The sequence below is a fragment of the Erinaceus europaeus genome, chromosome 3, assembly GCF_950295315.1.
Source record: "Erinaceus europaeus chromosome 3, mEriEur2.1, whole genome shotgun sequence".
NCBI lineage: Eukaryota > Metazoa > Chordata > Mammalia > Eulipotyphla > Erinaceidae > Erinaceus > Erinaceus europaeus.
The window spans coordinates 81094060-81107561 of record NC_080164.1 but is presented as its reverse complement, the minus strand read 5'-3'; the positions used below and the strand labels follow the sequence as shown (position 1 = coordinate 81107561).

General features: G+C 39.7%; 1 non-coding gene across 1 annotated transcript; it reads left to right on the top strand.

Annotated features, from left to right (window-relative positions):
• Positions 1 to 9025: 9025 nt before the first annotated feature.
• Positions 9026 to 9235, top strand: LOC132537787 (small nucleolar RNA U3). The gene has a single exon (XR_009549225.1). It is a non-coding gene; the product is annotated as a small nucleolar RNA U3 (small nucleolar RNA).
• The last annotated feature ends 4267 nt before the right edge of the window (positions 9236 to 13502 follow it).

Sequence of the window (13502 nt, the reverse complement as noted above, 5' to 3'; positions counted from 1 at the left end):
GACACAGGTATAGGAAAGGTCACAGTTTGTTTGAATAGATCAATCAAGAACTAGTCACCAAGGTGACAGGCAGCTGGCAAAGGACCAACTGCCACTGAGTGCTGGGCAATGTCTGTATTTATGCCTATAATTTGAGGAGCTACATTCTTTTGGGATTGCTCAAGAAAACTATTTCTCCATGCCTTATTCTATGCATGGGGACAGGGTTCTTTTTACCAAATCCTTCATCAGTGGTGGTCCACAGCCTGGGCGGGGGGGAGTTATGGGAAAGTTCTCTATTACATCTCTGAATCAAGGTGGACCACAAGTGTCATTTCTCTAGGAAGTTTTGGTCATGTAACCTTTTACCAGTACTGAAAAGGACTCAATCACTTAACCATGCAACTGAATTTTTGCTCAGCTTTGCTTGCGTAGATGACCAGTCAGGCACCATTAGTGCCAGGGAAATGAAGTAAAATTAACTGTTTATAATCCAGGTTTAAAGACTGGGGTCAAGGAGTAAACTCCCTGACTCATGAAGGTAGGAGTTAGAAATAAAACAGTAGGAAACTTTTGCTAAGGGACTGGAAAGCAACTTTGTAGCAAGTACTCACAATGACATTTGTGATCCCACTGACCTGAATTAAGTCATTGTTGCTTGGGGCCAAGCTCTTGGAGAGCAAACAATAGCTGCTCAGAACTCACACTGCATTACTATTCCAGGGGATGAAAACCAGCAGTAACAAGCTCATAGGGAAAAGTCCCTGAAAGTGGACAGTTGGATCTGAGTGGTTTCTGTTGATTCCCGCTTCTGTTTGTTTTGATTAATAGACCTTGAACTTGGCAGTCCAGTGATTTGGAAATCAAATATTGACAAGTGACCAGGGAATCAGGGCAGGAAGTGAGGTCTAGGTTGAGAGGTCAGCTCTACTTCTTTGGAAAATGGAGTAGAGACAACAGATTTTTCAGTCTGCCTCCAGACAGTATTGCAGAAACTCTTCAGCTACTGTGTTCTAGGTACCCTTGAGAACAATTCACAACTCCTTGGGTTTGGAATAAGGTTCCATTACATTTCTTTCTTTATTTTTTTTAATATTTATTTATTTCCTTTTTGTTGCCCTTATTGTTTTTATTGTTGTTGCGGTTATTATTGTTGTTGCTATTGATGTCATCGTTGTTGGAAAGGACAGAGAGAAATGGAGAGAGGAGGGGAAGACAGAGAGGGGAAAAGAAAGATAGACATTTGCAGACCTGCTTCACCGTCTGTGAAGTGACTCCCCTATAGGTGGGGAGCAGGGGTCTGGAACTGGAATCCTCACTCTGGTCCTTGGGCTTTGCACCATGTGGTTAATCCACTGAGCTACTGCCCAACTCCCAGTTCCATTACATTTCTCTGTTACTTTATTTTAAAATGAGACACAGAGCAGAGAGAAAGAGTTAAAGAGACCACAAACTTCCTTCAGTGTGGTGGGAGAGCCAGGCTAGAACCTGGGTTACACAGATGACAAAGCAGGACACTATGCAAGTGAGCTATATTAGTCACGCCAAAGCCTGACTTCTTTTGCACCCTAGAGAAACATTTCAGATGATTTCTTAATACTTGTCTTGATTTTTGGAAAATTCTTGCTTGAACACAAGCTATTTTGCTTTCACCATACTCTCTCCAGAGTCAGTGGCCAGATTTAATCCTGTAGTTTTAAATCCCACCTATTGAATGGTGACCCCTAACTATGGCCCCTTGGCTCCTGCATCTCACCAAGCTTCAGAATGTCATCCCAACAGTGCAATGACATTTTAAGTCTCCATCTCAAACTTAGTATGGCCAACAGAGAATTTCTGAGTTGTACCAACCTCACCCAGTTTACTACTTTCTCTCAGTTTTCTTTCTTCTGAGTAAGTTTGTGGCAGTCCTTCTAGTTGTTCATAGACAAAAGCCTAGGAACTCATAATTGATCTTTCTTTCTGGGGCCAATAGAAAAATAGTTCCCTACTACTGTAACTGGCTAGCTGTGGGTTATTCCTGTGCAACTGGACTAATAATTTCCACATAAGAGAAAGTTTAAGATTGAGTTTATTTGGGAAAATATAAGAGAAAGCATACACCAACTCAGCTCTCTCCTAGATAGAAAGTAGAAGCCACTTGCCCAAGTGTTGGGTTAACTTTGAAATAGTTGAATTCCTTTGAACCTACTTCTCCCCTAACTGTCACATGAACAAGTGCGTGTAATATAGGCATGAATGTCAATTTGAGGCCTAGTAGTTTCAGCCTTACTGGTTTCACAGGCCTTTCTTCAAATATAGTTAAGTGTCCCTTTGATTTTGGAGAAAAATAAGATGTTTATGAGATGAATCTTCATGAACACAATGTTATATTTGACATATAACACTGTGTAAATTTAGGGTTAGCATCCAGGTGATGTCAGTGGCACCCCTTGTTGCTCCCTTATTGCTGCTGACTCCAACTTAGTCTGACACTGCTGTTGGTCACTTGTATTTGCAACACAGCTTGATTTATTGTCAGATGTTTCCTTGAGGGATGAAAGGCAGAGGGTCTTATATACATGACCTTCACTGCTGCTTTAAAATAATATATATCCCTCATGTTCCCCATGTGTCTAGCTAGCCTGTCTCATTTGCCCAAAATATATCCTGAATTCATGTAATTATCATCTTACTGGCAAATAGGAACACTAGGTATCTTTGTATCTCACCTAATTTTTATTGTAAAAGCTTCTATCCTCTTGAAGAAGAGTAGTGTGATAGGGAATATAGGAAGGTGGTGCTATCAAGTATAAAAGAAAGAATCTTAGTAAGAATAGGCAGTAAAGGTTATGTGTATGACCTTTTAAGAGATCTCACCTCTGTGGTTATGCTTTGTGAAATAAGTCAAGATATGACTTATTTCAACTACCAGATGGTTTCACTCATATGTAGAATCTAGAGATCTGATATTCATAAACTTGGAGAAAAAAAACAAACACCAGAAGCAAACAAACTGTGTCTAAAACTTGTGAGAACTACAGTGGCTATGGTGGTGATCTTTGGAAGGTGGGAGGGTGGGAACACAGAACTTTGGTGGTGGTTGTGGTGTGGACCTTATACATTATAATCTTGTAACTTACAAATAAAAAAAAATGAAAAAATACATTGAAAAAAATCATGAAGTTGTACACTGTTCTACAAATGTCAATATTTATAAATGTTTACATTTACAAATATTGTAAATTTACAAATGTTAATATTTATAAATATGTTATTAATTAACTTTAAAAAACAAAAGTAACCTAGCAGGGGTAGATAGCATAATGGTTATGCAAAGATACTTTCATACCTGAGGTTCCAAAGTCCCTGGTTCAGTCCTCTGTACCACCATAAACCAGAGCTGAGCAGTGCTCTCTTAAAACCTAAAATAAAGGGAGTCGGGTGGTAGCACAGTGGGTTAAGTGCATGAGGTACAAAACGAAGGAGCTATGTAAGGTTACTGGTTCGAGCCCCCGCCTCCCCACCTGCAGGGAAGTCACTTCACAGGCGGTGAAGCAGGTCTGCAGGTGTCTATCTTTCCCTCCTCCTCTCTGTCTTCCCCTCCTCTCTTCATTTCTCTCTGTCCTAACCAACAATGATAATATCAGTAACAACAACAACAATAATAACTACAACAACAATGAAAAACAACAAGTGCAACAAAAGGGAAAATAAATAAATAAACAATAAAATAAAATAAACTTACCTTTGTTGTTTGCCCCCATCCCTTGCTAAAACCTCTGGAGCAGGCGAGACAGGTAAGCTACTAGGAAACTGAGTGGAGAAAAAAAAAAGTTCATGAAAACTCATTTTATCAACACCCTGCTTTCAAGATTTCTCTAGCCACAAGGCAAAGGGAGAAAAATCCCCCCAGCCTCCAAAACACATGTTCATACTCCCTGTGACTTGCCTGTGCTTAATGTTGGTGGCTGGGGAGAGGAGTGGGAAGTGTCCCTAATCACTACATAAACCCACCTAACACCCAGCTGAAGGCTGGTCCTCACTAAAGAAAGCTGGTAAGTCAGCATCTGTCTTATCATCTACAGGATTTTCTATTCAACTCTTATACTAAATCTTGTGATAGGATAATCTTATTCCAAAGAGGAAGAACTCACTACAGCTACCAGTAACACTTAATTTTAACTCTTTTTATGTTTGGAAAAAAGTTATATGTAAGATTTCAAATATATAAAAGGGAGAAGTAATAATGTAATACATCTCCAGAGAGACTTTGTAGTTTCAAAACTATATGAACATTTGGCTCATATTACTTTATCTATTGGCCCACAATGATATTTTGCTTTACTTCTGAATACTTTATTTTATTTTGCATTTATTTATTTGTTTATTACCAGAGCATCATTCACTTCTGTCTTATGGTAGTACTAGGGATTGAACCTAGAACCTTGGCACTCAGGCAAGCAAGTCACTTGTATAATCATTATTCTATCCTCAAAGTTATTTATTACTTTTATTTTTACATTTTTAATATTTATTTATTTATCTTGCCTTGTTGCCCTTGTTTTTTATTGTTGTTGTAGTTGTTTTTGTTGTTGTTGACGTTGTTGTTAGGACAGAGAGAAATGGTGAGAGGAGGGGAAGACACAGAGGGGGAGAGAAAGATAGACACCTGCAGACCTGTTTCACTGCCTGTGAAGAGGCTCACCTGCAGATGGGGAGCCAGGGGCTGGAACTGGGATCCTTACACCAGTCCTTGGGCTTTGCGCCATGTGCGTTTAACCCGCTGCACTACCACTCAACTCCCTATTTATTATTATTATTATTATTATTATTATTATTATTATTATTATTATTATTATTTTACCTCCATAGTTAGCGCTGGGTCTTGGTGCCAGCACTATAAATTCACCACTGCCTATGGCCATTTTCCCCTTTATTTTTATTTTTATTTGACAGGACAGAGAGAAATTGAGAAGGGAGGGAGAGATCAAAAGAGAGAGAGAGAAAGAGACAGACAGACACCTGCAGACCTGCTTCACTACTTGTAAAGCTTCCATCCTGTAGATGGGGAGCAGGGGAATCAAACCTGGATCCTTGCACAGATCCTTGAGTTTGGTACTATGAGTGCCACAGCTCAGCGCCCCCCTCAGAATATTTTTTAAAGATCTCTTAATGCCATGTAATTTGAAAAATAAAAAAAAAGCAGATTGATTTCATGAGGATATATATACATATATATAATTTTTCCTGCTCTACAATAACCACATTATTATCACCCAACAGAATCAATAATGACCCTTTTACATTGTAAATATTATCTTAAATCTTATTTTTAGAATTGCTGTGGTATAATTAGAATCCAAACAAATTACACATATTGTGTTTGGTTACATTGAGAGGAACTTTCTCCCTATTATGGGCTCTTCTTGGGCTAGCCAAGAAATAAAATTAACATCATATGTTCTAGTCCAACATTGCAGGGTAATTATGCTATCTTCCAATTATGTCTGATTCTCTGTGAATAATATAGGCAGCAGTCTATAGAGTTGCCAGCTACAGTGGGTACTGAAGCAGTGGGTGGCAGGTGTCTATAGAACTGATAGTGGTCAGAGACTTAGGGGGATTTAGCTGGAATGGGACAAGTTGAATTGGGTATGTGCTGAACCAGGTAGAGTCTGAACCATGGAGGAGCTGATCTAAATCTAGGCAGAACTGGGTATCTGTCACAGTTATGACTGGGAAATATCAAGTTGCCAAGACAGAGATTGTGCTGGGGTAGAAAGTAGCAACTGAAGCAGCCACAGCTAGCAGTGCTGAGAACCCAGTAGGGCAGATGGTTGCATTGGCAAGATCCCAGTGGGGTGGTGTGAAACCCAGGGAAGTAGTTTGTTTTTTTTTTACCTTTTTGTAAGTCCTTCTGTTATCACCACCTGGATTCTGTGTTTTTCCTTTTGTAAATAGTATATCCAAGCCCCAAGTTCATTTTTTTATTATTAACCTTGACCTTTATTTATTATTGCATAGAGACAAAGAGAAAATGAGAAAAAGAGATGGAGAGGGAGAGAGGCAGACACCTGCAGCCCTCGTGAATCCCCCCTGCAGCAGGGGACCAGGGGCTTAAACCCTGGTCCTTGTGCACTGTAGTGTGTGCACTTAACCAGGTGTGCTACAGCCTGCCCCCCCAAGTTCATTTTCATACTGTTTTTTTTTTCCATATATCTTGGAGTGTTTGCTGTAATTGTGGTGGCAAGAGGAGACAGGAGTTGCGAGTCCACTGCCATCTTGGCTGAAAATTTCTCCTTCTGTTTTGTTCTGTCCAGTGGTGATCCAGTCCTGCACTCCAATCCCTACATAAAAGCCTCTGGAGTAAGCTCAATTTCTTCCCATTTGAGTAAACTTTGTTGACACCATGGAAATACACATTTTTTTATCTACAGCTTAGAGGAGCATAACTGACCAAAGACCTAGCACTGAAGACCTCTCCTGTGTCCATTTTTGTGTCTGCACTGACCCCACACTTTCCATGATCTCCTCCTAGTCCCCACCTGACCATGCTGCAGGAAGTGGGTTTCCTTCCATGGAGACTGATGGCGGGACAGGGGCAGGGCAGGGAGGCTCTTCCCATTAGCCTGGAAGATGCTTTCTTAGACCTGTGCTGAATCTTCTTTTTTCCTCACTTCTCTCTCCATTTGTCTTCTTCCTCAAGACCAGACCTGTTTTATGATCTGAAGACTGTCATCATCTTCATGTTTCATAAGTAGCCTATAAATCTCTTGCAAAGCAGTTTAACACTGTGTTGGCATCTGCTTTCCAGAAGACCTGAACTAGGCAGTTTTCAAAGTAGTTTTCTTGGGGGCTGGGTGGTGGCACACCTGTTTGAGCACACATGTTACAATGTGCAAGGGCCCAGGTTTAAGCCCCTGGTCCCCCACCTACAGGGGGAAAGCCTTGTGAGTGGTGAAGCAGTGTTGCAGGTGTCTCTCTTTCTCTCTCCCTCTCTATCTTCCCCTACCCTCTTGATTTCTGGCTGTATAATAAATAGATATAATGAATTAAATATATATATATATATATATATCACAGATCAAAGTTGTTTTCTTTTTTGTTCCCATGGCCACTGCCATAGTTCAGGTGTACTTTCTGTTTATGTTTTTTTTATATATAAATGTTATCCTATTACTTTTAAATTATTTTGATGACAGATATAAAGGAAGGAAGGAAGGAAGACAGAAAAAGAGGCTAGAACACTGCTCAGCTTTCATTTACAGCAGTGCAGGGATTGACTCTGGGACATCAGAGCATCAGGCACAAAAGTCTTCTATATAATCCCTATGCTGATGGTTGGGTAATAGTACAGTAGGTTAAGCGCACATGGCCAAGTGCAAAGACCGGCATAAGGACCCTGATTTGAGCCCCTGGCTCCCCACCTGCAGGGAGGTTGCTTCACAGGCAGTGAAGCAGGCCTGCAGGTGTTTATCTTTCTTTCCCCCTTTGTCTTCCCCTCCTCTCTCCATTTCTCTCAGTCCCATCCAACAACCAACAACAATGATAAAACAACAAGGGCAACAAAAGGGAAAAAAGTAGCCTCCAGGAGCAGTGGATTCATGGTGCAGGCCCCGAGCCCCAGTAATAACCCTGGAGGCAAAAATAAATAAATAAAATAAAAAATAATAATAATGCCTATGCTATTTCCACCTATATTTTCTTTCCTTGTTTTAGTAAAAAAAAAAAACAACTCCAAAACTTCCCTACCTCAAACAAGATATGCATATTTCCCAGGGATATATTGTACATGTAATACATATAGTTATGTTGGATATATATGCTATATATACATGTATATGCATTTATAAATATATAATGCTTCATTATGTTTCCAAAATAACAAATATCATCATGACACTCAAAAGTCTTCAACCTTTCACCTCTGGAAGCCATCTACATCTCTCTCTTTTTAGTGGAAGTGGAACCTTGCACATGGGTAACTTCACTATTTTGGGGCCACCTTTTTTTCACATAGACAGAGAGATAGAGGAAACACCACAGCACAGGAGCTTCTTCTGTTGCCATTTCACTTCTCTGTAGTGGCAGGGCTTGAGCCCAGGTCACATGATAGGAGTGCATACACTCTATCTTGTGAGCTCTCTGCCCTTCTTCCACTTAAAAAATATTTATTTGACTTATTACATGAGAGGGGGTGTTATGGGGGTGTTATGCTCTACTTGCTGCATAACCTCCCAGGCCACCAAACTCTCCCATCCTCACCATTCAACACACCCCTTCTAATCTTTGCAATATTTACTTGCCTCTTGCTGAACCTACATTACTCCTTTTTTATCTGGTCCTGCCACTACCTGAATGGCTTCCACATATCACTCATTCTATCAAAGTCTATTTGTTCATTAAAAGCTAGTTCAAAACCTTCCTTAGTCCTCAAATACCTAGTTCTCACTGCTCTGGGTTCTTAAAGCGCTTCACATGTCTCTTACTTAAAATCTTTCCCAGTTTGGAAATCCTTGGAGGTCAGGTTAGTGTTTCATTCATTCACTAGCAAATAGACATTGACCACATACCTGGCCCTATATCTTCCCCTTGGTGCTGGAGATAAACCAGAACAGATAACAGGTTCTCTCTCTCCCTCTCCCTCTCTCTCTGCTTCTACACATCAAAATAAATTCTTTAAAAATAAGAAACCCAGCAATTGGGAAAATTTGTATACCACACTTTCGACAAGTGGTTAAATATCAAACATCTATAAAGAATTCATATAGCTCAACAAAAATAACAGCCCAATAAAAGTGGGCAAGAGATATGAATAGTTCTCTAAAGAAAAGCTGCACATGGCCCACAGACATATGTGGACATGCTCCAATTCACTCATCATTAGAGAAATGCAAATTAAAACCACATTGAGATACAACCTCGACTTCACACCTGTGAGAATGTCCTTCGTCAACAAAACAGGAGAGGATAAATGTTGGAAAGGATGTGGAGAGAGAGGGACTCTATTACACTGCTGATGGGAATGCAAACTGGTGCAACCACTATAGAGAACAGGATAGAGAACACTATACTTCCAGGTATCATTCCTACAGGTCATTACTAGAGAAGTTCCTCTGAGCATATAGAGCACCTGAAACTATGAGGAGCCACAACATTTTCTCCTGAGCATGAAGCTGGATTTAGCTGTTGCTTTTGTAACTGCCTTTTGCCACTGGTGATCATTCTTGTCTTCTTTTGGGAGAGGAGAGGGAGAGGACACAGTCTGGGTAATAAAATAATTAAACAAAAAATGAATCTGGCTGCCTAATCGGCCTGAACCTGGCTAGCTAATTTTTCTGAGTGACCTTTGCTGCAAATTCTAAAAATATATGGAAAATATCTCACTAATTAACCAAGGTCTCTAATTTTGTTGAATAATGTCTGCAGGAGCTCCGCCCACGCCAGAAGCTGGCTAGCCTAATCAGCTGATTCATGACACCTGAGTCAGCTGATTAGGCTAGCCAGCTTAGGTCCCATCCACTCTAGAACCTGACTGGCTAATTTTCCTGTATGAGCTCTGCTGAAAACTCTAAAAATAAATGGAATATGTCTGCCTAATCAGCCTACTTCTCTAATCTTGCTGCATAATGTCAGTTTAGTGCTCCTCCCATGCCAGAAGTTGGCTAACCTAGTCAGCTGATTCACAGAACCTGTGGGTCCCCGCCCACTCTGAATCCTGACTAGCTAATCACGATAATCCTGACTGGCTAATCACAGTAAAGAAAAAAGAGAGAGATAATCCTTAAACAAATACAAATGGAAATGCCTTATGATCTAGTAATTCTACTATTAAGCAAAAGTATTATCCAAAAGGTATAATAACACCGATTCAAAGACATATATGCACCCCCACATTCATAGCTGTATTATTCACAAAACATGAAAGCAACCAAAATGCCCTTTGACAGGTGACTGGATAGAAAAGTTATGGGACATACACTCAATGGAGTACTACTCAGCAATAAAAAAATGCATCCTTTGGGACAAAATGGATGGAATTGAAGGAGATTGTGCTTAGTGAAGTAAGGAGGTAAAGGACAGTTACAGAATGGTTTTACTCTTATATATAATATAGAGAATTGAACACATGGAAATGAAAAAAAAGTCAATTTTATACCAGTACCAAAAAGGAAGTGAATCCAGAAAACACCACTGGAATTCAGGTATTGTTTCTCTTATCTGAGAGAGAAAAGAAAAAAAAGAAAGGATACTCAAAAGTAGTAAGAGTATAGCTGTGACTTAAAAAGGAAGTGAAGGCAAGACCATAGAAAAAAAATGGGCAAAAAAGAATATATATAAAGTTGACCAATATCTGTGACTTTGGGAGAACTACTGCAATGGAGAAATGGGGACACAGAACTCTGGTGATGGGAATGGTATGGAATTATACCCTATTAGCTTATAATTTTGTAAATCAGTATTAAATCACTAATAAAACATCCTTTTCCCTATTGAGCTCCATTCTAATGTACACTCTGTTGAGCTGTGTTCTTGCAATAGCAAGTACTTCACTGTTAAATAATATAAAGAAACTGATCTATCATGTCAAGTACCACACTGACCATAGGTATAACAATGTGAAAATACTGGAAGAAAAAACAAAATTATGACTTGGAATTTCTGCCAAAGCTGCATCAAAATTGTACAGGTGAAAGTGTGTGTGCTCTACATTTAAGCTACAAACCCTTTCGACAAGAGAGGGGGTTGATAAAATATTCAAATTAAAGGTAATGTGATAAAACTAACAAGAATCTGCTTATCAGCAAAGCAAACAGATGTGCCAACATTTTCAGAATAAGCACTTACTTTACTTGCTCTTTTCTCAGATAGGTTTGGAACATCTTAATGTAACCTTTCATCCTGAGTCTATACTTCTGTTTATATTAGATAAGTTTCTTGTATGCAGAATATCAGTGGATCTGGCTTTTTAATTCATCCAGACACTGTCTTTTGATTTATGAGTTCAGATAAATCACATTTAGGGTATATACATATCTATCCTATTTTTATCGTATTATTACCCTTATTATTATTACTGGAATTTTCCTCTCTGATATATATTTTTTCTCTCCAGGGTTATTGCTGGGACTCAGTGCCTGCGCTACAAATCCACTGCTCCTGGAGGCCATTTTTCCCATTTTATGCCGTTGTTGTTACCCTTGTTATTGTCATTAGTAATATGTGTGCTTAACCAGCTGTGCCACCTCCTGGCCCCATGTTATTAGTATTGCTGTTGTCATTGCTGTTGTTATTGTTGAATAGGACAGAAAGAAATCGAGAGAAGAGGGGAGACAGAGAGGGGAAGAGAAAGACAGACACCTGCAGACCTGCTTCATGGCTTGTGAAGTGACCCCCCTGCAGGTGGGGAGCCAGGGCTTGAACCAGGATCCTTACCTTTCTCTTTGTGCCGTGTGCACTTAACCCGCTGTGCTACTGCCCAACACTCTGCTTTATATTTTTGTTGTTGCTTTTCCCATTTGTTTTATCTTTTCATGTAGATCATATTCCATGGTGTTTTTGTTTTTCAATTTCTGGTACTGTTTTTACTACTTTTCACATTGTTCAGGATCTTGTGTTCCTTTGCTTCTTTTAGTAGTTCCTACAAAGCAGGTTTGATGGTGGACAACTCCAGTAGCCTCTTCCTTCCTTTCTTTTCCTTCCTTCCTTCTTTCCTTCTTTCCTTCCTTCCTTCCTTCCTTCCTTCCTTCCTTCTTCCCTCCCTTCCTCCCTCCCTTCCTTCTTCCCTCCCTTCCTCCCTCCCTTCCTTCCTTTCTCTTTCTCTCTTTCTTTCTTTCTTCCTTTTTTTTTTTTTACTGTAGCTGAGAAAGAATTTATAGTCCATCCTATTTCAATGATACTTTTGCAAGATGAAGTATTCATCTATTCATGCTTGATAATTCTTATCTTCTAGCATTTTCAATGTCTTTCCATTTTCTACTAACCTATTGGTTTTCTGTTGAGAAGTAGGATGAGCACCTAATGGTGCTGCATTTGTCTATTATTTTATTCCTTTCTCTAGGAAAATGTAAGACTTTTTCTCTGTCCTTGACTTTTGATGATTCTGTGATGATGTCTGGGTGTATGTCAACTAGGATTCAGAAATTTGGGTGCCCTTTCTGCTTCCTGAACATTTATGTTTTATCATTCCCCAGATATGAAAAATTTCAGCTATGTTTCCTTGATTGTGGTATCTGCTCCCTCCTCCTCCTCCTCCTCCTCCCCTTTTTCCTCATCTCTTGGAATTTAATTCCCTAATATTTACTTTTCTAGTGGAGTCTGATATTTCCTGTAGTTGCTCAATGTTTCCTAAACCTGGTTTCTCTATCATCTTCACTTTGATAGATCATTTAGTCCTTTAATCCTGATAGTTTCTCATCTGCCTAATCAAGTGTACTTTTAATATTTTCCAAGTTAACATGAATTTCATTAAAGATCACTTCACATTCTATATCCCTAAGAGTTTAGATTCAAATTGCCAGGCTTTTCTGGTAAATGATTCCTTTCTGTGTCAGGCTTTCCATGATTAAACTTTTAAATTTCTTTAAATGTCCTTATGACAGGTCTTCTAGTTATTTCTCTGATTAATGCTTAGTTCTATATTTTTATAGGTTCTACCATAGAATATGTATCATCTATCTATCTATCATTGACCTAGCTATATGTCTATGAATCATTCTCTGGGACTTCATTGCTCTGGGTTGGTTTTTTCAGTTAGAGACAGAAAAACAGAGATGTGGGTGTGGGGAGAGAGATAGATCACAACACTAAAGCTTCCTTCAAGTGATAGGGGTTGGCTTCAGACCTGGATCACATACATGGCAAAGTAACACACTGTCCTGAGCTACTTTGCTGGCCCCAGACTCATTCTTTAGGGAATTCCAGGTTTTTCTCAAGTTTTCTGAGACCTTTCTATGTCTGAGCATCCAGAACAACTGGTCTATACTCAGGTGACATGTAGCTATATGATAGAATTCTCCTTTATGAAGTGATGGAGGGACAACAAAGAACTGATAAATTTTGAAGGTACCTGATATTGCCCAAGGAGGATTAGGGTGGGTATATTCTAGCCAGGATAGGCAGGAAGGGGGTCCAAGATTTTGCATCTTGGCTTTTCCAGACTCTCGGTGCAGTTCTCTCTACACAATAAATAGAGCTGTATGTAACTTTCCCAACTCATGTGAGTGGGAAATCATTCAGTTCTGTAACTGCTTTAACCTCCCACCACTCCTCCACTGGAAAGGAGGAATAGTATAGATCGACTCTAGTGGGCTCAGTTTCCTCCTTTAAATGGTTTCCTGTTCTGTACCAGAGGTCAATTGTGGTGGACAGTTCACTACTTGGCCCTCCCTCCGATGTCCTGAGGTCAAAACCTAAGAACCCACAGTCTTTCCTCTATATGAGCCACACTGTGCCTTTGTGATGCTAGTGATAATGGCAGCCAGTGACGGTCACTCTTCTACCAGCCACAGTCCATGAATTCACACACCTTTAGAGGGTGA